Raw genomic sequence first — 8,150 nt, 5'->3', positions numbered from 1 at the left:
GCCCAGGTTTGAGTCCCGGACCTGGCAGTTTGCTTTTTCATTTTTCTTTTCTATCTCTGTCCCACTCTGGTCAAATAAAAATGAACAAACAAATAAATATAAGATAAATAAAATAATTCTTTTAGAAAAATCTTTACTTCAAAGAATGGTGAGGTAGTCCATACTGCATTTGGAGTCCCTTGAAAACTGTTGGATTTGTGAGAAAATCATGCAAAATCTTTCACCAGTCCTTCCATCCTTTCCCCTCTTTTCGTGTAATGCACCAGGGTTGTAATCATAGTGCCGGTCCCTGGTTTCAAGTTCTCTGTATGGCTGCTACTACCTCGTCCTCCACCCCTCCTCTTCCCCCTCTCTGGAAACGTAGAGAATCTTTTCTTCCCAGAATTTCTAAATTTCTTGATAGGCCTCATTCTTGGCTTATTTTCACCCACTGCACTGGGACTTACTAAACCCTTATAACCTATCCAAGGATAGAAAAATACTTGGAAATCTTTTCCGAAATTTTCCCAATTGATAAAAATCTAAACCTACAGAACTAAGAAGCCTGACACGTGAATGAAACCATACAAACCCGTACTAAAGTAGTGGTAATGAGACACATTTTGAAAGAAATCAGAAGAAAAACAGACTCATTGGTGAATAAACGAAGATAGGAAGGGTCACAGCACTCTGTGGAAAAACCCAGAGGGAAACTCTGGGACTAGTTCTGCTTTGGGGTGCCATACCCAGTCGCGGGAGGGAGCTTATACAATCTCGGAGGGGCTTCAAGTAACTGCGATCCATTTCGACCAGCTGTAGACCTCCAGGGCCCGGCATAGGCAACACTGCTCTATCTGGGAGGTTCTAGGCAGCAGACTGAGGAGTTCAGCAAAGATGCTTCAAAGCACAGGGGTCCCTGCGGGGTATGTCCCAGACAGAGGCTCCGTTTGCCCCAGTCTAGGGGTGTTACTGCTCTTACCCTCCTTCTTCTTTTCCTTTAAAATTTTTTTTGTTTAATTAAAATGAATGAATGAATAAATAAAAAATAATTCTTTTAAAAAAATAAGAGACCAGCAAGTGGCATGGTGGTTAAGGTGCTGGACACTCCCATGTGGCCAACCATGGTTTGAATCCCAGACCTGGTGGCTTGCTCTCTAGCCTTATCTCTCTCTCTCTCTCTCTGTGGTCAAATTAAAATGAATGAATGAATAAATAAAAAATAATTCTTTAAAAAAATATTTGTTTAAATTAATTAATTATTTTTTAATTTGACCAGAGAGAGCAAGAGCCAGAGGGAAAGTGAGAGAGCAAGTTGCCAGGTTCGGGACTCAGACCATGGCCAGCCATGTGCAAGTCCAGTGCCCTAACCACCACACCACCTACTGGCCCCTCTACCAGCATTCTTTTTAAAAATTTTGTAAGAAGAGATATTTGCTATAGGGCTCATGTGCTCGCCAGAGAGACAGGGAGAGACAGAAAGCAAAAAATAACCCCCAGGGCGGTGGCCACTCCACAATCCTTTCTCCTCCATTCTCCTCCCAGGATCTTAGGCACGCATGCACACTTGCCTGAGTTTCAAGCCACCAGGTCTGGGACTGGAACAGTGGTCAATTACATGAGAGTTCAGTGATGTAACCATTACTCCGACTGCTGTTCCTAAACAAAATAATTAACAAAAAGAATTGTGTTTCCAATAAATAATGCAACAACAGTCATGAGCAAAACTTAGAACTTAGGAAATAATTAATAACCAAACATAGGAAAAATTTAGCTTTATTAGGAATCAAAAAATGCAGATTAAAACACAGCAAGAAGACTGACTCAAGATAGTAGATGAAGCACACACATCTAATTATTCTCTTAACCCCAAATCCCCAAAAATGATAGGAATGATGAAAGCAAAATAGAATAAAGCACCACCAGCCGACTAAAAATGTTGTGAAATTCTTGAACTATAAAAAAATAACAGGGCTCTTGGCTGATGAAGGAAACCCAAAAAAAGCCTGTTTCTACAGGAGCCTGCTGCAGCGGCCTTAGCGATTCTGGCAGCTGTCCACGTTCATAGGTAATTGAAATGTGGAGATGGCGGGATGATTAATGGGGGACTTACTGGGTCGCTGCTGTAATTGATACGTCCCCAAATGTCCCTGGCTAGGCACAGGCAGTTGAGGTCCCTCTGTAGCCTTAGGTACCTGCAGCGGCAGAAGTGGGCTGGGAGTTGCAGAGGGCGCCCTTGCATGCTGTCCTGTGGACTGATGGAGGCTCTGCATCCTCAGGCTTCAACTTCAGATTTTCTCTGAAATAAGAAGGAGCTAGGGACCAGCAGCTGGCGTGGTGGTTACATCGCTGAAACATCTCTGAACTCCTGCGTAGTTGACCACTGTTCCAGCCCTGGACCCAGTGGCTTGAAACTCATGCCAGGCAAGTGTACGTGTGCGCCCAAGATCCTGAGAGGAGAATGGAGAAGGGATTGTGGTGTGGCTCCCCCCCCCCCCAGGGGGGGGGTTATTTTTTGCTTTCTGTTTCTCTGTCTCTCTGGAGAGCACATGCTTCCTATAGTAAATATCTCTTTTAAAATTTTTTTTGAGGAGTTTTTTTTCTTTGGTATAGGGTGGGTGCACTCGCCAGAAACACAGAGAGAGACAGAGAGACAGAAAATGAGAAATCACCCCCCAGGGGGGATGGTCACGCCACATCCCTTCTCCTCCATTCTCCTCTTGAGATCTTGGGCACACATGCACACTTGTCTGGTGTGAGTTTAAGCCACCCAGTCTGGGACTCAAACTGCGGTCGACTTTGTGGGAGTCCAGCAACATAGGCATTATGCCAACTGCTGGTCCTGTGGAACACACACTTTTTTTTTTTTTTTTAAAGTTAAAAACTATTGCTTAGCTTCATTCAAATTCCTTACTTTCAAAATACGCCCTGTGCGGTCCTCTTTCTCTGCTTTCAGTTATTTCCTCACCTCTCTCCTGTTGAAATTGGATCCTCCCCAACATTCTGGAAAGACGTCCAGTGTGCTGGTAGACTCAACCCTCAGTTATCACTCCTGTAGTAATTACTTATAGTTGCTACTATCTATTGTGTTCTTATTTTTGCTAGAATCCATAGCAAGCATTTCACATGTTATCATATTTAATCTTGACAACATCTTTGTGCAGTAACAATGATTAAATCTGTTGTATACAGAAAGACATCGAGGCATGGACAGATGATGCAATATTCTTCAAATGACAGAGGTAGAGTGGGATGGGATGGAGATTTAGGCCTATTCTCCCATGGTTTTTTAACCATGACATTCTATTTTTTTCTCTGAATTCCTGTGGTCTTTTGACTGTGTCCCTTGTGAGCAGAATACTTAGTCTATGTATCATTATTTACTGTTTTCCTATAATTGTTTCATATTTCTGAGACTGTCACAAACCTGTTAAGGCTACATTCCTTTTCCCTGTAAGAGATTTTTTATCTTCAGCATGAATCTTGGTGCTAATCAGTAACAGGCACTCAATAAAGTTGGTTAAATTTGTCATCTGCTCAGATCTCTTTTACATTGGTTAATTACTAACCTACAAGAAATATTTTCTGCACGGGAAGATGAGAGGCTTCTTTATCATTTATCTCAGCTGACTCTGACCACAGAATAAGTATTACCTCTTTTTGATATCTCCCTTTACGACAAGTATTTTAGAAGGTTTCGAAGTGATGGTCTCAGCATTTGAAATGATGAACTTTACTATCATGAGAATTTTCAGAATTGGGCTTGATTTTTTAACCCTCTTTAAAATCAGGTGAAACTTCCTAAATGAGCCTAGATTCTATCTGGCCATTTTCCACAGCTACAAATTCCAAGCCTCTATAGTTACTTTCGAAAATTGCGGGGCAATTTGCAACAGTGGCAAAGCAACCCATCTTCAATAAAACCTAGGGAGTGGCCAGGGCTATTGCCCTTCCATTCTTATGTAGACTTCGGGAGTTCAATTGTATCTCTCTTCCTAGCCAGCGAATCTGGGACTAAAAAAGAGAAAAAGATGGCAATGCCATCAGGTGATGACAAATACTCAGCCATTTATGGCCCTTCAATTTCTCTCCTGTTTTAGAGCTATTCATTTCCCAGCCATCCCAAGTCCAGTTGTGCTGGGACCTGGAGGGAAGTCGGATTTTCTCCATGCAAAGAGAACAAAGTGAAAATTAGAGATACTGATTTGGCCTCTGGCACCCCTACCCAAGATGATGTACCTAAGGGTGGCTATAGTTTTTAACAAAGGGGGAAATAAAATTTGTACCCCCAAATTATTTTTGCTTAATAGAATTTATAGTAGGTGATTGCTACAAAAGTAAATAACCGTAATGGTTTTACTTTCTTTGATCTATCTATCTATATCTGTATATTTAATAAAGGTTTATGCCATAGAATGCAGGCACTCACCAGAGAGACAGAGACAATGAGAAGGAAAGTGAGAAATACCCCCAGGGGGATGGCCACACAGCAATCCCTTCTTCATTTTCCTGGTATTTTGGGAATGTATGCACATGCACCTGGCGTGAGTTTCAAGCTGGAACTCTCAGGACTCAAACGGTGGTGGTAGGCCATGTGGAGTCCAGCACCTTAGCCACTATGCCACCTGCTGGCCTCCCCTTTGATCAATATTTAGGTTTAGGAAAAAAATCATTGTGGATCACTTGTACGTTTGTTTCTAATTGCTGTCTGTACAGGGTTTGTGTTTTGTATTTGTGTAGTCGTGCTTTTATTTATGCCTGTACACATGAATGTAAGAGAAAGGATTATGTATTAGTTGTCCCCTTGGCGGGGGGGAGGGGGAGTTGATTTCTTACTTTCTCTCTCTCTCCTACAAGTGAAGTGCACACATCCTAAAGGGTATGTGTGCTCAGCAGAGAGAGAGAGAGAGAGAGGAAGACAGAGAGGGAGTGAGAAAGCATGGCAATCCCTTCTCCTCCAGTCTACTCTCAGAACTTTGGGCACATATGCACATGTACCCGGTGTGGTTTCCTTCCTTTCTTTCTTTTTTTAAGAATTATTTAATTTATTTACTTATTTATTTTAATTTAACCAGATTGAGAGAGGGAGAGAGAGAGTGAGAAAGCAGGCCGCCAGGTCTGGAACTTGAACCATGGTTGGCCATGTGGGAGTTCAGTGCCCTTAACCACCACGCCACCTGCAGGTCCCTCCCTGTGTGATTTTCAAGCCACCAGGTCTAGGACTTGAACCACCATCTGCCATGTGGGAATCCAGTGCCTTAACTACCATGCCACCTGCTGACACCAATAATAACTTTTATTAAATGAAAGGATGAATGAAAGGAAAAGGTATCTGTTCTCAAGAAGCTCAATTTCTCTCTCCCTCTCTGTCTCTCTCCAGCAAGCCCACACCCCCATAGTAAACTAAAAAAATCAAAGCAAAAACTAAAAAATGGGACCAGCAGATGGTGTACTGGTTATGTCACTGGACTCCCACATAATCAACCACGGTTCAAGTCCCAGACCTGGTAGCTTAAAACATGCTAGGTTTGTTGGGACCAGCAGAGGGTGTAATAGTTACGTCACTGGATCGGGTGGCTTAAACTCATGCCAGGCAAGTGTGAATGCATGCCCAAAATCCTGAGAGGAGAATGGAGGAGAATGGACTGTGGTGTGCCCATCCCCTCTGTGTGTGTGTGTGTGTGTGTGTGTGTGTGTGTGATTTCTCGCTTTCTGTCTTTCTCTAGCTCCCTCTGTGTCTCTCCGGCAAACACACATGCTCTATAGCAAAAAAATCTCTCTCTAAAAAAGAAAATTATCTTCTTCTTATGTCAACAGAAGTTCCCCTTACTAGTTCCCTTTTCTGTATCTCCATTAACAAATGCATTATTTAATAAGAAAATTTTTAAATATTCAAAAAAAAGAAGCTCAATTCAGAGAATGTGTTTTTTCGCTGGACATGTATTTGGAATGTAGTTAGCTGGAGAGAAACAGTAAATCAGGAATACCTTTAGCAGGAGATAAAAAAATAAAAGGAGTTGTGTGTGTCCAGGATTGCATCTGGACACATTATAGGTTGCTTCCTAGTAGTTGTTTCTTTTTTCTATTTTGTTGCTTTTAAATTTCCGGACATATTAACATATTAAAAAAGTAAATAAAAATTTAAAAATAATTATCTATTTAGTTAACTTTATTAATTATTATTATTTTTTAAAAAATCTGATCAGAGAGGGACAAAGTAAGAGAAAGGGAAAGGGAGAAAGCAAGTCACCATGTCTGGGACCCAAACCATGGTCGCCTATGTGGTGGTCCAGCACCTTAACCACCAAGCCACCTGCCGGCCCCTAAATAAAATTTTTAAAAATGCTTTATCCAAAGACTCACTCTCCCCCAAAATCGAGAGTAATGATCTGTTAAGATATGTTTGTGTGTGTTGAAGTAAAAACAACAGAATGTCTTACAGAGAGAGAAGACAAAAAAATAGGAGGAATTTAGAAAATAAGTAAGACAAATTAAATTAACAGCTTTAGACTTGGTTTCTTTTCTTTTTTTAGAAATAGGACTAGGTTGTTACTCAATAGATAGTAAAGAGGAGGTGGGTTTTCAAAATCCTTGTGATGACCAGAAACATGTCTTTGGTATACACGATTGGGGTCTGATTGGCTTCCTGATCTCTGATTTAACATGCATCTTCTGCAGTAACAAACGTCATGGACTTAGCCCAGAAAATATGACATATGAGGAATTCTTCAGGAACAGCAGATGGGATAATGGTGACATTACTGGACTCTCACGTAGTGACTGCAGTTTCACTCCTGTACCTGGAAGCTTAAAACTCAAGACAGATATGTGTGCATGCATGCCCAAAATCCTGAGAGGAGAATGGAGGAGAAGGGATTATGGTGTGGCCACCCCTCCTGGGGGGTGGTTTCTCACTTTCTGTCTGTCTGTCTCTCCAATGAGCACACACATCCTATTGCAAAAAATCTCTCTAAAAAAAAGAAAGAGGAATTCTTCTGGGAGGCTCTAGAAAGCAATGTTATTCCCTGATAAAAGGAGAGAGGCACCCAGTCATCAGTTATTGGACACTTAGATTGATTCCATGTCTTGGTGATTGTGACTAATGCTACAATAAACCTGGAGCTATAAGTGTCTTTCCAACTGTGTGTTTTCCTATCCTTTGGGTAAATACCAAAGCACTGGGTTCTACGGTAGTTCTAATTGAGGTTTTGTTTGTTTGTTTGTTTATTTTTTTAGAAACTTTTGCTATAAGGCACATGCACTTGCCAGAGAGACAGAGAAATCCCTTCTCTTCCATTCTCCTCTTGGGATTTTGGGCATGAGTTTTAAGTCACTGAGTTTGGGCCTCAAACCATGGTCAAGTACGTGGGAGTCCAGCAACGTAACCATTATGTCATCTCTTAGTCCTTATTTGTAGGTTTTTGAGGCACCTCCGTATTGTTTTCCATAGAGACTACAAATTTACATTCCCATCAGCCGTGTAAGAGTGTTCCCTTTTCACCACAGCCTCACCAGCACTCGCTGTTCTTTGTTTTAGTGATCTATCTTAGCCATTCTAATTGGGGTCAAATGGTATCTCATTGTGGTTTTAATTTGTATTTCCTTTATGATAAAAGACTTTAAACATTTTTTCATATGCCTTTGGGTCATTCGTAAGTTGTCCTTAGAGAGTTGTCTATTCAACTCATTTGCCCATTTTTAAATTGGATTATTCATTCTTTTAAATGGGTAACCTGCTTGAGTTCCTTATGTATTCTTATTATCAATCCCTTGTTTGAGAAATTATTTGCAATTATTTTCTTCCATTCCAAGGGCTGTCTTTCACTCTAGTTATTGTTTCCTTTGCTGGAAGGAAGCTTTTTAGCTTGATGTAGTCCTACTTGTCTATTTTGGGGATTATTACCTGTGCTTTAAGAGTATTGTGTAAGAAAATGTTGTCTACTCTAATGTCTTCAAGAATTTCCCCTAAGTTTTATAGAGACTTTGCATTTAAATCTTTGATCTACTTTGAGTTGATTCTTGTTAATGGTGAGGGATGTTGTTTCATTTTCTGCAGGTGGATATCCAGTTCTTCAGAGCTACTTTCTTTTTGTTCACTGCACTGACTTATACTCTTTGTCAAAGGTCAGTTGCCTGTATGATTTGGGGTTTATTTCTGGATTCTCTATTCTTTT

The sequence above is a fragment of the Tupaia chinensis genome, unplaced genomic scaffold (assembly GCF_000334495.1).
Source record: "Tupaia chinensis unplaced genomic scaffold, TupChi_1.0 Scaffold000085_1, whole genome shotgun sequence".
In the NCBI taxonomy this organism is placed as follows: Eukaryota; Metazoa; Chordata; class Mammalia; order Scandentia; family Tupaiidae; genus Tupaia; species Tupaia belangeri.
The sequence above is the reverse complement of the archived record's forward strand: the minus strand, read 5'-3'. Positions refer to the sequence as shown.